Source organism: Rhinolophus sinicus, linkage group LG04 (genome assembly GCF_036562045.2).
Source record: "Rhinolophus sinicus isolate RSC01 linkage group LG04, ASM3656204v1, whole genome shotgun sequence".
NCBI classification, from domain to species: Eukaryota; Metazoa; Chordata; class Mammalia; order Chiroptera; family Rhinolophidae; genus Rhinolophus; species Rhinolophus sinicus.
This window is the reverse complement of record NC_133754.1, coordinates 115,583,874-115,601,949: the sequence shown is the minus strand read 5'-3', so window position 1 is coordinate 115,601,949 and position 18,076 is coordinate 115,583,874. Positions and strand designations below refer to the sequence as shown.

General features: G+C 42.4%; 1 protein-coding gene and 1 long non-coding RNA gene across 4 annotated transcripts in view; one reads left to right on the top strand and one right to left on the bottom strand.

The window, feature by feature from the left end:
- LOC141571106 (uncharacterized) overlaps positions 1 to 13,432 on the bottom strand; it is a 240,509-nt gene extending 227,077 nt beyond the window's left edge. For both annotated transcript variants that reach the window (XR_012495677.1, XR_012495676.1), the window contains exons 1-2: positions 13,281 to 13,432; positions 12,724 to 12,836 (exon numbers count right to left, since the gene is read on the bottom strand). This is a non-coding gene — a long non-coding RNA (uncharacterized LOC141571106). The remainder of the gene's footprint in view (positions 1 to 12,723; positions 12,837 to 13,280) is intronic.
- An 82-nt stretch (positions 13,433 to 13,514) lies between these two features.
- Positions 13,515 to 18,076, top strand: part of ACO1 (aconitase 1) — a 54,103-nt gene continuing 49,541 nt past the window's right edge. Inside the window, exon 1 of one of the 2 annotated variants that reach the window (XM_019717682.2) lies at positions 13,515 to 13,672. The gene's annotated coding sequence lies outside the window, so the exon portion shown is untranslated. Of the gene's footprint in view, positions 14,163 to 18,076 lie in introns of both variants that reach the window. The other variant, XM_019717683.2, reaches the window with a different exon arrangement.

The window sequence follows — 18,076 nt, the reverse complement described above, 5'->3', positions numbered from 1 at the left end:
AATAAATAAATGGGTATAAATCAAACTAAAAAGCTTTTGCATATCAAAAGAAACCAAAAACAAAACAAAAACAAAAAGGCAACCAACCAAAAAGGAGAAGATATTTGCAAACGATACCTCCACTAAAGGGCTAATATCCAAAATGTATGAAGAACTAATACAATTCAACAACAACAACAAAATCTGATTAAAAAATGGGCAAAGGATCTGAATATACAATTCTCCAAGGAAAACATACAGAAGGCCAAGAGATACATAAAAAGATGTCTGACATCACCAGTTATAAGGTAAATACAAATCAAGACCACAATGAGATACTACCTCACACCTGTTAGAATGGCTATTATCAGTAAGACAAGAAATAACAAGTGTTAGAGAGGATGTGGAGAAAAGTGAACTCTTGCACACTGCTGGTGGGAATGTAAACTGGTGCAGCCACTATGGAAAACAGCATGGAGGTTCCTCAAAAAATTAAGAATAGAGCTATTATAAGACCCAGCAATTCCTCTTCTAAGTAGCTACCCAAAATAATTTGAAAGCACTTATCCATAAAGATATATGACCTCTACGTTCACTGAGGTGTTATTCACAATAACCAAGACATGGAAACAACCTAAATGTCTTTGACAGATAACTGGATAAAGAAAATGTGGTACATATATACAATGGAATACTACTCAGTCATTAAAATAATGAAATATTGCCATTTGTGACAACATAGATAGATCTTGGGAGTATCATGCTAAGTGAAATAAGTCAGATAGAAAAGGACAAGAACCATATGATTTCACTCATATGTGGGATATAAAACAAAAAGCAACAAATGAACAACAACAACAAAATCCCCAAACATACAAACAAAAAAAACAGACTCATAGATACAGACAATAAAATAGTAGTTACCAGAGGAGTAGGGAGGTGAGAGAGGACAAAGAGGTAAAAGGGGTTGAATACAAGGTGACAGACAGAAGGAGACTATTTTGGGTGGGGAGCATACAACAGAGTAAAAGTTGTCATATTTTAAAGTTGTACATCTGAAATTTAAATGTCATTAACAAATATTACCCCAATAAATTTAAGAAAAGAAAAGCATAGGTTGAAGAGGATTGGGGATAGAAGCTAAACTTCTGTGAATACTCCTTGTTATACAGATTTGACTTTTAAAGTGTTACTGGAGAAACTGGGGGCTCTTAGTAAATTTCATAGGCAGGAATTCCAGGATGTACCAAAATATTGATCCACCCAAACAAAGCCAGGCAAGCCAAGCAAGCAGAGGATTTATTAAAAGAAAGAGAATACACTCACAAAATGTGGGGGTGGACAGGCCCAGGAAAAAGGGCAACTGCACCAAAGAACAAAGAAATTTAGAATTATATTTGAATGAGGTTGAAATACTCAGGGGTGGTGTTACAGGCATTCCCAGGGTGGGCCTTTGCTGATCACTCCTTCCTGTGGGGAGGTGGGCTTCCCTTGTAGGAACTGTCATAGCAACACAGGATGAAGATTTATCCCTGCCTGCAATGCTAATAGTGTTATAATCCATCACAATTAGCTGTGGCTGCACTTTTTTCTTAAGAATGATCTAATCTCTTTGTTTCCCCCACTTTCACCTTCCCTCCCTCTGTCCTCTCTCCCCGGCAGCCCTGTTTTCTGCCTATGGTAAACATGAGGTTTTGGTCACCAATTCAAATGCGGGAGGGTGCCCCTATACCAACAAGCAATTTTCTGACACCAGATGGGTGTCCTACAATTTAACACAATTCTGACACTATCTACCCAGAGATAGCATCAAATCCCAGGGGATAAGGACTCAGTCCTACAATACTGCCACACACACACTTCAGACACTAGTCACAAGTCCAATTTATCATCCGGGTTTTTAACCAACTGACTATAGACTGGAGGTTCCAACAACCCTCTCCTGGATTCAGTTAATTTGCTAGAGTGGCTTACAGAACAGAGAAACATTTCACTTACTACAACATCCCCAGTTTATTAGAAAAGTATATAACTCAAGAACAGCAAGATGGAAGAGATGCACAGGGCAAGGTAGGGGGAAGGGGCTTCCATACCTTCTCCAGGTGCACCATTATCCCCAAATCTCCACATATTCACCAAGCCAGAAGCTCTCTAAACCCTGTCCTTTTGGGATTTTATGGAGGCTTCATTACATAGGCACAAACGATTAAATCATTGGCTACTGGCAATTGATTCAGCCTCTGCCCCTTCTCCCCTCCCCAGAGATCAGGGGGTAGGACTTAAAGTTCCCCCTGGCTCCTCTGGCAACCAGCCTCATCCTTAGGTGCTTTCCAAAAGCCACCTCATTAAAATAAAAGATACCTTTATGGGTCTTAGCACTCAGGAAATGCAGAGGGCTTTAGGAGCTCTCCACCAGAAATGAGGGGAAAACCAAATACCTATTTCCTATTACAAATCATAACATCACAACTTTGAAATCATAACAATAATTTGCATAATCATAAATAAAATTAAATTGTAAAAAAAATGTATTTTACAAACAAAAATAAAAACTCTATCCACTGAAAAGGCATTGTTTCTACAAATACCAATCCAACACCCCTAGTGCCCAAATTATGTCTCTAGATACCATTTCCCACTAAGGGGAACCACCAGGGCTCCTTTGAAAAATGGCAAGTCTAGGTCTGGAGCAGAAAATGTACAAACTGAGTGAGGAACTTCCTGTTACACCAGAAAGTAAGGAAGCTATTAGGACAGTTGGGTTATGTCAAAAGGACTCAGGAACCAACCCAAAGAGATTCCATTGGAATCTCTTCATTTCCAATCCCTAATGATTAATGAGTCTAGGCAAAGACCATCAATGTCTGCTCACGTCACAAAAGAAAAAAAAAAAAGGATATTAGATACCTCCTGAAAAAAGTATATGACATCATCTATAAAGTATTCTTGTGCAAAATATGGAACCGTAATCAAGATTCAAAATACATGTACTGTACCTGTTTGCAGGGGACAGACGAACATATTAAATGGCATCATGGAAATGCAATTAGCAAAATACAGGTGTTAGAACACTACAAAACAAACAATTATTTCTTCAACAAATAAAATTCAAGAAAGAAAGAAAGTGTATAAATCTATACAATAACAGAGGAAAGGTTATGGGCCTAACTTAAGAAAAACAAATTGTAAGACAACTGAGGAAATTTGAACACAGATGGGATATTTTATGATATTTTGGAATTATTTTTAACTTTGTTAATGTGATGATATTGTGGTTACATTTTAAAAACAAAACATATGATACATGAAATTATATAAAGTCAGGTATTTTCTTCAAAATGACCAGGTGTGGGAAAGAATTGAGTGAGGACATAGAAGTAACAATATTGTCTAAGACTTTATCCTCCTAGAGTCTAAATCATAAGTACATGGGGGTTCATTATATAATTCTTTTACTTTTTTATATGTTTATATTTTCCATAACAGAAAACCCATTTAAAAGGCAAAATCATCTGAGTTAGTAGTTTAGGATGTAATTCTTTGATAACTTTTGTTATTACTTGCATCATTATTGCACTAGCCATGTTTTCCATTTCTTCTAGTCAACTTTTGGTAATTTATATGTAATGCTGTGAAAAACAAAAAAATGTATTAATTTATAATTTTTCTTAGAGAATAAAATAAATAAGTCCGCTCTGTATAGAATGTAAGACTGTAAGCAAATCTGACGGTGGAAAAATAATCATGCCTGGTTTTTTCTAAAAAGTGAGTAATTTCTTGGTTACATCTGAAAGAAAATGAGGTGAGACAGAGAGTAGAGGTGAGAAAGAGAAAGATGATTACACAGTATATGATTCAACTGTTCCCCATTACTCTTGAAATGAACAAACATAGTCTATATGAAATAAAAGCCTTCATAATATCTCACAGCTAGTGAGCGTTTACAATGTGCGGGTAAGCTTTGCTAAGCACTGTATACATATTAGTTCATTACAACTCAGTGAGGTAAGAATTGTTATTACCACTGTTTTCAAAAATGAGGAAACTGAGGCACAGAGAAATTAAAGCTTTTCCCCACGTGACATAACCACAATAGTAAAAAGTGGAATAAGAATGAAAACCCAAAATCAAACACAATATGGCTCTAGGGACTGCACTCTTTAGCCATTATAATATAAGGCAGCGTTCAGAAAACTACTGCCCACAGACCAAACACAGCCAGTAGCCTGTTTTTGTTCAGATTTTTTGCCTCCCGGGTGGGGGGTGCTGCCAAGCTCGGAGTTGGTGGGCCGCTGGGTTGGGCGCCGCGCCTGCTCAGCAGCACGTGCCGCCCCAGCGACCACCGCAGCAGATGTCCCCCGTGCGGGTTCACCTGCACCGCGCTGTGGGGCCTCGGGGCAAGGAAGCTACCACTAATACAGGTTTTATATATATTTGTCAGAAATTGTCTGCCTCTCTATGAGTTTCAAAATTATTTGCATACAGTAATTCACAGTTTGCATACAGTAATTCACAGTTTGTATTAAATTATTTTAACATCCATATTTTAATTACATATCTCAATGTTTGCATATTTTACCTCATTTTTGATTTGTCAGAGATTTGTATATTTTATTTTTTCAAAGATACAGTTCTCAGAATTAGTCGTCTACATATTTTATAATTTATTAATATGTTGTTACTAATTTATATTTTCTTTAGTTTTTCTTTTTGTAACTTCATGAATTTCTTTTTCAAAATAACTACAGAATTTATACATTTACCACTATGTACAGCTTTGGTTGCTTCCTAAATATTTAAGGGGTGGGGAAAGAGAGAGAATTGTGATATATATATATTTTTAATTATCATTAATGCACCAATAGAGCCTATGTTCACAAAATAGCCCTTGAGGAATACAAAGAATACAGGTACAATAAGACAAAGCAAATGATTTTTAAAACAGGATATGTTACAAATGAAATTATATAATTTTATGAATGTGCTTCAGAGTAAGGGGGGGGGAGGGTGGAAGGCAGATAGAGCAATAACAAGATTATCCATGAGTTGATCATTATTGAAGCTGAGTGATGTCTACATGGGAGCTCATTATACTAAACTCTTTACTTTTGTAAATGGCTGAGATTATTCATAATTTTTTTAAAAAAATTTTAACAAAGCTTAAAAGTGACTAAAGAGAAAAATTCTAATTTTCCAGTTTAGCAAAGTTTGGTTGCAATTGCAAGATAAGTTTAATCAATTGATTTTTTTTTTCAATGTATAAACAAAATTACACAACTAAATTTGTGCCTGGTGATTTCAACCAAACACCATAGCATCCACCAGGCCCTAGCCCCTGAGAAAACAACCAGATACCTACCAGGGTTTGGGATATTACCCTACTTACAAGCTAATAATAACATTACTATTTTATGAATATTGGCAGAAGGCACGAGACTCCTAGGTCATAGGCACAGCAAACAGCATGAACATCAGTTCCTTGTCTCAGGTCCCATGGGGTGACATGCAGTGGCCCAGAGGATGTAATACATACAATGGCTTTGTGTTGCAGGCGAAGGAGGGCTGAGTTTGGGAATTCACCACGTTTATAGTGAACGGTAAGAAAGTCTGCACTTTGAACCTACAGGTACCCATGGCCCTGACTCAACAATTACAAATTCTTAGATAATATTGTTTCATCTATATGCTCACTCAGTTCTTCTCCCTGTCCAATAATTTTAAAGCAAATAGCTGACTTCATAGCATTCCAGCCCTCAAGGTTGCTCACTATAAACACAGCCCTGAGGAATGGCATGGGTAAAGAGCAGTCAGAACCTTGCATCCCCAGCAAAAATGTGCAGGGATGCTCAGGGCCCGTGGAAAATTGCTTTCCCCATCAATTCACCCATTATCCTGACATGTCTGAGCTTCTGGCAAACTCACAAAAGCACGTCAGTCTATTGGCCACTCTGATTAATTTAACCAACAGAGTTGTTCTGTCCAGTCTGCTCAATTTGTCTTATAGAGCATTTAATTAAGGTTACTATCAGCAGGACTCCAAACAACAAGATGAAGTTAACCTGCAGTATTGACTGCAAATATGCCTTGCAGGGGCCTGGGCTCACACAACTGTCCTAGGGGAAACCAGGGGACTTCATTTCAGGCAGTCAGGATGTAGTCTAGTCTAAGGCCAGTCCCATGTTCATTACAACCCATGCAAGCGAGTTTACATTGACCTGCTGATCTTTGGTCAGTAATTACAGGAGGCAATAGATGGGCCAAAAACAACCTCCATCCCCCAATGGAGAAACATTCTGTGGCCCATTTCCAGCCATATGCAAACACGTAACCCAAACAGGCACAGTTAACTCCTATCAGGATGTGTCATTAAACTTGATTTGGATCAGCATTACGTTGGTTTGGTAAAGTTACTCGGGCAGTGTCACCGAGTGGTCGTAGCCTCCTTTTCCATACAGAGCATAACCCAAGACCTCTCAAGCATCAGAGAAGCGTGTGAGTTTGTAACAGTCAGAATAAAACAAAGTTGTGCCAATACATGTGTTTGTACCTGTTTAAAGGGGGTCCAAGTTAGCAACTGCTATTGATGGCACCAGGCACAGCAGAATAATTCAGGACCAGCCATGTCCACAGATTGTCAGCTGCAGTTACTATTTGTCTCAAGTGGCAGTGTTGGATCTAGGCAACAATGAGACTATTAATTGCCCCCATTCTTGTACATTTGGGGTTTAAGGGTTGTTTAATCTATCAGCCTGTAGTCTTCCAAGTGTCAGAATGATAGCGGACCAGACAGCTAAATCATTGGCAATATTCCAAGAATCAGTAAAAAATATATATATGTTTCATCATAGGGAGTATTAGCCAGAGTTATAAGAATGACTTTCAGCTCTGCCCACTGAATGGACAGCCATACCTGTTTCCAGGAGGGCACATATGGAGCAACAGTTGAATGGCTGCAGCAGCCCAGTAGACACCAATAGGTTTCAACTCAGCCAAACCATCAGTGACCCAGGCCCAGGCATTAAGTGAACCTCTGTGAATCAAGGGCTCATTGAGCCAATGGCTTTACTTGAGGCAGCATAATGCAAATAAAACTTCCCCAAATCAGTATCTGCCACTTTTTCATCTCTCAACCTGTGATGTTGCTGGGACCGGCCACTGCATCTTTGAATATCCAATTTCCATTTGACAAGTGAGGAATATTGGACATTTTCCTTATTAGTTATCAAGTCTGAATTGATGCATCCCAAAATGGGGACATCAGACTGTAGAGTCACAGGCCTCTATGGGTCAGGTGTTCAGCTTCAAGAAGGACTGGCCAACAGGTCAATAGCCTCCCTTTTTTTTAAAGACATGTAGTTGGTGTCTGATTCCAGAAGGTGGCGATGTTGTACTAGGAAATTGCCTCCGCATTCTGCAACCTTAAGTCTTGAACTAAAGCTGTGATTTCCATTTCTTCTCAGATTTTATGTTCTTTTTGATAGACCACCAGAAAGAAGACCGCGGTTGCCTCTCTACATGCCACAGTTCCTGAATGGAAGAAAGCCTTCTGGACTCCATGAGCATTCACAGTACAAGCATGTATAATATATGCATGAATTATACAATCAGCACTGAAAGACTTTGAATCTACGAGTCCTCTTTGCAAGGTCGCTTTAACTTTCCTTCTTCACAGAAAATGTTGCCCAAACCTCATCAGTTGAATTTGGGACGCTCCTCCTCCCCTACAGCGGGGTTTCTGAACTGTGGCATTATTGATGTTTTGGGCTGGATAGTTATTTGTTTGGGGAAACATTCTGTGCACTGTAAGATGTTTAGCAGCATTCCTGCTTCTACCCACTGTCAGTAGAACACACACCCTCTGGTTGTGACAATCAAAGATGTCTCCAGACATTGCCAAATGTCCCTGGGGTGAGGGGTGGGGAGCCGAGGAAGGGAGGGACTAAATTGCCCTGGTTGAGAACTGCCCTATGGGAATATAAACCAATGGCCCATGTTCCAATGAACCAATAGACAAGAAGTCTAACAGGTGTGTCAGGGGCTATTGCTTTTGGAAGTCCAGAAAGTAGAAGAGATGCAATGGTAGATAGGCTGAAGACAGGCTGCGGAGGATGGCTTTTTATCCTTTCTCTTCAAGCTAGGCTCAACACCAGTTTCCTTGCCTCCATTATTACAGCTTCCCCCACAGTCCTCAGTGGCTTTAGATACGCTTGCATCCAGCACCCCAGCATTCAGCACCTCAGCATCCAGCCCCCCTTCCCCAACTAGCAGAGTAAGATTGTGAACTGAGCACTGGTATACCACAGCACTAAAAAATTATTTGAATTCCTCCCCTCCTTAAGTTCCCCAAGCATACTCAGCTTTTTTCCTGAAAGCGGCTGAAGTTGGAGTATGGGGTAAGGGAGGAGTCGGGAGGTACAGAAAGACTGAGCAAAACTTTGCATTGACTTCCAGTTTCAAGCAGCTGCCAGCAACTTGAGCTCATCCGAACAAATATCTGATTTTGGTCCACCTAAAGCTCTGTCTCCTTATTGGTAATGTCATTTATTTAAGTTTTGGAAATCCCTTGGTTGCCCCACTTTTATCGACCCTTTGTCATATAACATCTCTTTTTCTTCCTGCTCTTGAACACAGTGAGCAGCACAATCAGACATCATTTAGGTAGATTGTTTCAGCCCTGCCTCTTGCCACTTAGCCTCTAAAAATTCAGCAACAAGTAGGACAGTGGGGACCCTTACTCACCTTGCTCACCACTTGAGTGAGAGCATCTGCTACTGGAGCCTCAGGATATTCTCATGTTCACTAACAGCCCTGGGGTCTTCCAAAAAGGAATGTCTTCCAGTACCCCTCTTGTCACCAAAACTCAGGCTCATAGATATTACCCTTCACAAGCTAATAATTTCACCTGTTGCTGTTTCATGGATGTTGGCAGAAGACACAAGATTCTTGGCTCAGAGATAAAGTACTTTATTACTCATACACAGCAAGTAGCATGAAAGTAATATTGCATCGGTTCTCCATAGGAACAACAGGTACAGGCCCAGGTGGATGTTATGCATATAATGAGTTTGTTTTGTAGCTGAGAGAAAATGATTTTGGGGAATCCACTGCTTTTATAGTAACTGAAAGGTCAGAAAGAAATACCTAGAATGAACAATGAAGAGCCTAAAGCATGGAAAAGAATGAAGACAACATAAGAGACATAGAGACTATAGTAAGACTTTAAAAAAATAGTTAAAGGAATATGTGAAAGCAATCTCTTGATAAACTGGTAATAGAAATGAGTCCAATTAGTGACAAATGTGCAGTTTTTTCAAACTGTCACTTGTCATTGTTACCAAATCATTTTCTGGGGAACAAATATTAAATCAGTAGCAGCAGCCTCAGAACATTGACATCACTGCTCCCAATTTCCACCACCCAGGATGAGGAGCATCTGTACCTGGGGCGCCAACCGTGAAATACAGGGCTGTGGCAGGGAGCTGTGCTATCATCAGGGAGAAGAAGCCCTAAACATAAAGTAACAAGGGATTATATGGTGACAGACCAACATTCCCTCCTGGAATATTTAAGTTCCTCTTCTGCAAAGAATAAATAATTTATAACCTCAGGGTATCCAATGATTTCACTTAAATAAAATTATATTTGGTTGCATAGAGGTTAAAAGCACAAGCCCTGTATGAGCACAGTAATATGAGTCTGAACAGCCTTTGTTCACACCCCAGCATCCCCATTTACAAGCTATGTGACCTGGAGCAAATTATATGATCACTCTGAGTCTCAATGGCCTCATCTGCAAAACAGCAACAATGTCACCAGCCTGAAAGGGTTGTTGTGAAGATTCAATAGGACCCTTAATCATATTTGGCTTTTATTATTAGCTATATTGAGAGAAGTGGTGATTGTAAAGCAGGTAGCCAAAGGATCCTGGTTCCCTGGGAAGGCAGCTCAGGGATTCAGGCACTTAGGCAGTAAGAAAGAGAGCCCAAAACTTAAGAATATGACAGACGTGGTGGGGGGTGGCACTTTGATATTTGTGGGGGGCCAAGATAAGGCTAAGAACTGCCTTATTATGAATATAGCATTTTTTTTAGAAGAACAGAAAGCATTTATTTTAAACTTCCTCTGGTACGAGGAAGACATAAATTCAGTGATAAACTTAGGTATTCTAGAGACCCTTCAAACAAGAATATCAGAAGGACCAACTTATACTTTATTTATTGCCAAACAGATGTCTCCCCTCTGTGTTATGAGAACACTGAACAGCACAGAGGCCAACAGAGTAACAGAGTAGAGGGCAGGTGAAATGACAGTAAGTCAGTCAACAAACTTGTATTGAGCACCTACTATGCTCCAGGCTCCACATTAGGGGTGATAAACAAATTGACATTGTCCCATCATCATAGAGCGTATATTTCGAAGTACCAGTGCCCTGGTGCCAAAATGTGGACATGCTAGAGCAGAGTCACCTGTAGTATTTAGATTCCTCAGACACTGAGCACAATCGCACCCTGACCTAATGAATCAGACATTCTAGGAGATGGTGGACACAAGAGGCTGTATTTTTAATAAGTGCCCTCTGGTGATTCTAAGAAACACCCAATTTGGGACCCACCACTGCTTTTTCTCAAAGGACGGTTGGACCCTCAAACTCGGTCTCTCTAGAGGGCAACATGGAAATGTGTGATTTTAATGCACCAAGAGGTGTGAGAATCATTATGCTAAACTGCCTTTCTCTTACACTTCCTTACTATTAAATAATATGTGTGAAAGTACATTATGAATTGCAAAGTTCTGGGGGAGAAACTTTTGTTCCATGACGGGACTGCTGCTGGGACCCTTGGGCTGGGCCTGGGCCAGAACGGAGACCACTGACCAAAAACCCCCCTTACAGACTAAGTGATTATAAATGATGTTAATTCTGACATAAACCAGCACCCCTCCTCTGCCTCCTACTACCGTGTTTCCCTGAAAATAAGACCTAGCTGGACAATCAGCTCTAATGCATTTTTTGGAGTAAAAATTAATATAAGACCCCCAGCTAAAGGAGTATAATGAGGCATTCCTAATTGCTTAACAGGTCTCCGACCGAATCCTCATGTTCTTCTTAAAGTAGCAGAAGCTTCTGGTAGCAGGCTGCTAGAACAGTGCTGTTATCTCAACCGTAGACCTTTCTGCCACTGGGAGCAGATCAGCGTGCATGAACAGTTACCTCACCTGGATGGCTTCCTCCCAGAAGATTCATAAAGTATACACACTCCTCTGGCCCACCTGCAGAATCTTTTGTGTTACAACAGACATATTTCCCAGGCAGACCCTGTATGAACATAGTAATATGACTCTGAACCCCGTAGATGTTTAGCTTTTTCAACACATCATGAGATCCAAATTTAAGATGCAGTTTATTCCTCATCCTGAATACCACATCTTAAAATGAGGAAGAAACTGCATGTAGGAGGGAACAGATAGGTGGTTTAGAGAAGATACTGAATTGCCATTTTAGATATGAAGAATGGCAGGTGACTTTGGAATATCTGGGTGGCGATACCCCACAAATGGCTGGAAATAAAGAGTGTAGAGATCCGAAGAGGGTTAAGATCAATGAAAAAGATGTAGCGGGCTTCAGCTAGAGGTGGCAGGGAGTTTGCATAGAAAGTAAAGAAAACTCAGTAAATGGAGTCACATGTAAAGTAAGAGAAGAAAGGGCAGTGAAAAAGCCTAAAAAGAGGGACCAAAGAGAGAAGAGATGAGTCATGAAAGCAGAGGGCTCTAAAGCCAGAAGGAGGTTAAAATTTCAAAGAAAGACTAGTCACCAGTGTCAAATACCACAGAGCAGTCAGCAAGGACAGGCACGGAAGGGAGGTCACTGGATTTGCAGTCAGCATGTCACTAGTGACATTCCCAAGAGCAACAGAGCAGAGTGATGTGGGAACTATTTCCTACATGGTCTTGGCCAGAGTATTTACTAATAAATTTCAATTCCCTTTATACTTCTGATTTAACTATTTTCTGTCAAGGATTACCAGTTATATGCCTGTTAACATTTTACATTAAGAAATTTTGCTTTCTGAAGGGCTGCCTCAGTAAGAATCAAAATTTAGCTGAATGCATTCTCTCCCTACCCCACCAACCCTGCTGTCTCTATACTGTCCCTAATTTGCAAGAGGACTCTAGCATTATTTTTCAGGGTTTGTCGTGAATCTCTGGTATATGGTGGACACTCAAGGAAAGTTTGTTCAATGAATATGAATGGAAAGAATTTAGGGAGTGGGTGGGAAGAAAGTCTCCCCCCATGTTGGAAATATAGTTGTAAATATCCCCTCTTTCAAAATTAAATATAACCCTTTATATTTAAAAATTAAATATAACTAGGGGATAGCTGTAGTCTATAAAGTAACATGATTAAAAAAAAAAAAGTGTGGGCTTCAGAGTCAGACAAACCTGAGAACTGAATCCCAGCTATGGGATGTCTCATATTTGCAAAATGGGGTAATATTCCTCACTTCATAGGGCAGTTGGGAGAGTTGAATTAAGTAACACATGTAAAGATTCAATTACAAGGCCCTACACAGAGTAAGAGCATGGTAACTGGTAGCTGTCTGTATTAGTATTAACTATTAGTTATTCATCTTAGTATGTTTATTCAGATACTCAACACAGAAAACTACAATACTTCCACAAGTAAGTTGGGCAGGAAAACCTCACCACCTTTCATCTAGAAAGATCTAATCACTTCTTTAGACTCACGTTTGCCTGCATGGGTGCAACTCCAACCAAACTACCAAAAACAGGTCCTATGAAGAAGGTCCACTCAGTGTCAACTCTCAGCCTTTTCTCTGACTTCTGACCCAGCGAACAGCCTGCATTATAAAGCGTTTGTACGGGTTAAAAAAAAATTACACATGGGGGCAGCCAGTTAACTCAGTTGGTTAGAGCGTGGTGCTAACACCAAGGTTATCGGTTTGATCCCCACATGGGCTGCACCCTCCTTAAAAAAAAAAAAAAATTACACATAGAAACTGCATTCGTAAGGAACCCGTGAAGTCCTATCCTGTCAGCGTGCCCCTGATGCCTACATGGCACGCTTTGCAAGGAATTAAGGTGGGGGTTAAGCTGGGGGTGGGGGTGGGGGTGTTTGTGACAGAGAGGCGAGACGAGGCGGTGGGGAGGGGCGAGGCCATCACTCATATCCGCAGCAGCCAAAAAATGAAACCTTAGGGAAGCGTTATGGCCAAATCATTTGTAAAAACTGCATTTCTTCCCCTCCCTTTCGGCTCACTTCCTAGAGCGAGCTGCGCACTTACACTCCATGTCCCAAAGTGAGCGAAAGTCACCTGGGTCCCAGGCCCTGGGCACGCGAGAGTGGACCCGCGCCCAGGGTGGAGTCAGTCCGCTTGCGCCAACTGCCCTGTGGGCAACCCTCCCTCCCACCGAAGGCGAAGTCACCCCAGCGCGGGTGAGGGAGCGGGGAAGGCAGGACGGACTCCGCCCCGTGGCTCGGACCACAACCCCGGCGGCCCCGCCCCCGCTCCGCCCATCGGCCGGTGGCCGGGGATTGAAGGGGGTGGAGCACGGAGGTGGCAGCGGCTGGAACCTTGCGGCTCACGGGAGCGCGCCCCGCAGTGCACAGGAGCGCGCTCAGCAGCTCGGTGTTCGGTGTTCTTCTGCTCACCGGAGCCCCGCGGTGCAGTCCCCGGTGAGTACTCACTAGGCCGGCCCGACGTCCTCGGGCAGCAGCGCCGGCCACCCTGTCCCGGGGAGTCGGTGCGAGCCTCTTCCGCGGCGTCCGGGGCACGTTCCCCTAGCGGGACTGCTGCGTGCAGAGCGGCCGGAGGCGGGAGAGTCCGGGAATGGCCGAGGGGAGAAACAGGGACTAGTTCCTGCGGACTGACCTCTCCTTCTAGTCCCCAGCCCATGCAGCGCGGGGAACAGGGGTCAGGGACGTGAAATGGCTCTCCTCGCCCCTATTTGCCTTGGCTACGCGTGCCACCCGGAGAATTCTCGGCGATGTTGTGCGGGCCTCACCGGGCAGTCCTCACCGAGGCTGTGCAGGCCGGCCGAGCTGGGAAGTCCTAACTTCCAGAAGGGTGTGCTGGCCTCAGCGGGTAGGCCTCGCCGAGCCCAGGCCTGCTGGATGGAGAGATCCTCACTGAGGAGCCGGCAGATTGTGGAATCCACACCTAGTGGTAAGGGGAAAATGGGGCGAGGGGGAAAGACCCCCTCGGTGGAACGTAGAAGGTTTGGGCACAGGGCCCACCCTAATAGATTCAGAGACCCAGGAAGGAGCTTGGGTTTCTTAATTCAGCCAGCAGATCAGAATGGCATATCCTTCCTGCCACATACACAACCCTCCTGGGGGTCCCCTAGGGGGCTGGGGTCACAGCCTATAGGACAGTAGTCCTCAAACTTTTGGGGAGGCCCAGACACCCCTTTACGTTCTTAAAAAATAGTATACTAAGGAGATTTTGTTTATGTGGATTACGTATTTCAATATTTACCATATAACTGAGAATGTTTTACTATAGTTAATTCATTTAGAAATAATTGTGGGCCTATTAAATGTTAACATATTTTTATGAAAGTAATCGTATTTTCCAAAACAGAATGTTACTGAGAAGAATGGCATTGTTTTATATATTTGCAAATCTCTTTAATGTTAGATTTCATAGTAGGCAGTGGATTCTTAGATCTGCTTCTGCAATCAGTCTGTTGCAGTACCACGTCATGTAGCCTCAGAAAACTCCACTGTATATTCTTGAAAACATAAGAGTGAAAGAGGCAAATAGTATCCTGGTATTACTGGGGAAGTGGTTTTGACCTTGTGGATCCCGAGAGTCCCCTGTACCGCACCACACGTTGAGAACCACTGGTGTAGGAAATGCTTTGGAGGGTTAAATGGTTAATCCTGCTTCTTCTTTGTGAGCCTTCCTCTGAATGGGAACACATACCATCCCATGCCAGGGACAGTGTTAACCTCTGTTATTTGGCATCAACCTTGACTTCACTTTGGATACCAAGTGCTACGTCCCCACGTAAGTGATGGTGAGCCCTGCTGGCCTCCTGAAAACTCAGCAAGGCTCACAGGTGGCTTTGGTTGTTTCCATGCCTGCAGAGCTGGACCTGACTGTGCATTCACATTGCAGCAGTGATGTGGCAGACAGGATGGGGGGTGTCAGAGAAGAACCCCCAGGGAGTCCATGCCAAGTGTGTAGGGGTTTGTGTGAGAGTTACTAAGTGATCAGTTAACTTCCAAAACAACAGTGATGCATGATTTTTGCCTTCCTTTCCTCCACGTTCATTTCTGTTTGTAGTTGTGTAGCCTTGAGTTTGTTGGAATCTGATTCCCCAGTCTTGGTGCTTCTTGCACTTTCCACTTTCAGAGGTGTGTCACTGTGAGGGGCCGTTCCTCAGCCCCTGCCAGAAAGGAATGTCCTGCATCCTGCTATGTGGTAGGTGGGATCCCTCACTGGACTATTTCCTTGACTTCATATTCTGTCAGCACAAGTTCCGCTTGGAAATTACAAATGTATGTACATCAAAGGAAAATAATTCTCTAACTCTGCCCTCCCTTTTATTCCTCCGTCCACAGAGCCTCTCATGCTCTGTCTGATGAAGCAGCTGGGACACTGCAGCCCATACTTTTGAAAGGTTGCAAGCAGATGATCATGTTGCATCTGCTGTTACACTGTGCACTGATGGGAGAAAGCAGTGGGATCTATCTAACCTCTGAGCACCTGCTCTGTTCTTTGTATAAAGATACTTATTGGCCACCTACTTACCAAGTGCCCAGTTCTGCACTGGGCACCAGGGAAAGCAGTGAGCACAAACAGATACGACCCCTGTCTCTGGAGCTTACAGCCTGGTCACTCAGTTAACTGCTGACTAATTGAGACAGTGCACTGTCAGTGTTCACATGAAACGTAGTCCTGTGTGGAGAACAATACACCTTCCAGATGTGTGCATCAGAGCATGTGCTGAGGAAGCCAGAGTCCCAAACTGTGGAGTTAATAATAAAACCAACATTTATTATCATGTGCTTGGGAAAGAACTTCCTTTGCCTTCCTTCCTCCACTCTTTCTTTTATGGGGGAAGTCATTCTCTGTGAGGAAGTCAAACTCTGTACAGGGAATTGAGCTTCATGCTGGTCCCAGTGACCAGGCCAGTCTTGGACAAGATACTATCTCTCTCTGGGCTGCAGTGTCTTCATCTGTAAAGTGAGGGCTTGGGACATTACAAATGTCCCAAGCTCGTTGGAGCTGGTTTGCACTAGCATTTATTTGTATGCATTTCTTCCCATTTCCATGGTCAGTGGCGTCACATTTTTTAGCTTGAAGTAAGTAAGCCATTATGGGTATATTAGCACCCCACCCCCACACCCAGTAAACTCTTAAAGGTTTACCAGCACATTATTGGTATTGTCAGAGCCCGGGTGATTTTTCTTTGTATTTTAATAGAAAACAAATTCATTAGCTAGGACAAAAACACTGAATATGGGGTATGTGATTCAAGTTCACCAAAACTTTTGATAGGGAAAATACGAGGTCAGACATTTACGTTCGCGAACTCATCTTAGAAAAGTGCTACATACGTCATTGCTGAATATCACTACAGTCACCTTCGAAGTACTCCCCTTAAGAAACTATGCACCAATGCCAGCACCTAGTCCACCCTTCAGAGCAATTTTGGAACTCTTTTTCTGGATTGGCCATCAAAGTTATCATCGAATTACCCTTGATGTCCTGAATGTCATCAAAATGTCTTCCTTTCAACATTTCCTTTTATCTTCGGGTAAAGAAAGAAGTCATTGGGGGCCAGATCAGGTAAGTAGGGAGGGTGCTCCAATACAATTATTTGTTTACTAGCTGAAAACTCCCTCAAAACAGTGCCATGTAAACTGGTGCATTGTCGCCATGCGAGAGCCAAGAATTGTTGGCGAAAAGTTCAGGTCGTTTTTGTCTTTTTCAAGCAGCCTTTTCAGCACTTCCAAATAGTAAACTTGGTTAACTGTTTATCCAGTTGGTACAAATTCATAATGAATAAGCCCTCTGATATCAAAAACGGTTAGCAACATCGTTGCAATAAGTTCACAAACTCAATTGTCAGACCTAGTACAGTCTGTTTTCCCTATGTCCTAGAACACAGGTCAGCAAACTTTTCCGTAAGTGGGAAAATAGTATTTTAGACTTTGTGGGCTATGCAGTCTCTGTTGCAACTATTCAGCTCTGCTATTATAGTATGAAAGCAACCCTAGGCAATACGTAAACAAATTCATACAACTGGGTTCCAGTAAAACTTTGTTTACAAAAACGGGTGCTAGAACACAGTTTGCAGACCCCTGTCCTCGCATGTGAGAACAGGAGCCATGCTTCAAGGAGGCAGTTTCATGGAAAAGGAAATTCTCCAGGACTTGATTCATGAATACCAGGGACTTGATACTCTAAGACAGAGATAGCTGGAGTGGCAACTGCAAAGGATTTGGAATCAACTGAAGAAGAATCCATAGTAGGTTGTATGAAGGAAAGCCAAGTATGTTCAAGTTTTGGATGCAAGCAGGGTGTGTCTTTATTCCCAACTGCCTCTCTGGAGCAATGTCAGACATGCTTGGATGGAGGGACCTGCAGTCTAACCCAGTGTGCAAATTTTGTGTGTTCTTATGCAAAAATCAGTAGTGTCTCTAACAGCTATCCTAATTCCAGGGGCAGGGACAAAGGAAATGTTAAGAAAGGAAAATCCTCATTAGAAGTGTGTCTATTCACTGTATGTGTACATTGTGTGTATGGTCATGTATGTGTATATGGGTATTTGTATATATGTACCTAAATTTTTGTGTGTATGTGGGATTACATATTCCATGTATTTAAAATAGCCTTATAAATGTTGGGAAGACAGACATACCAAACTATTAACTGTAGCCAGTTCTAGGCAGTGGAATGGTGTCGTGCGGGAGACCCTGCTCGCTGCGCCATTTTTCAGGCGGGGCGGCCTGCGGGGTCTCTGCTCCCGCTCCCCACACAAGAACGCAGGATATGGTGAGGCCAGAAAGGAACACCCACGGAGCCATAGGTAGGGGAGTCATACCACTATGGTCTCACTGGAGGCT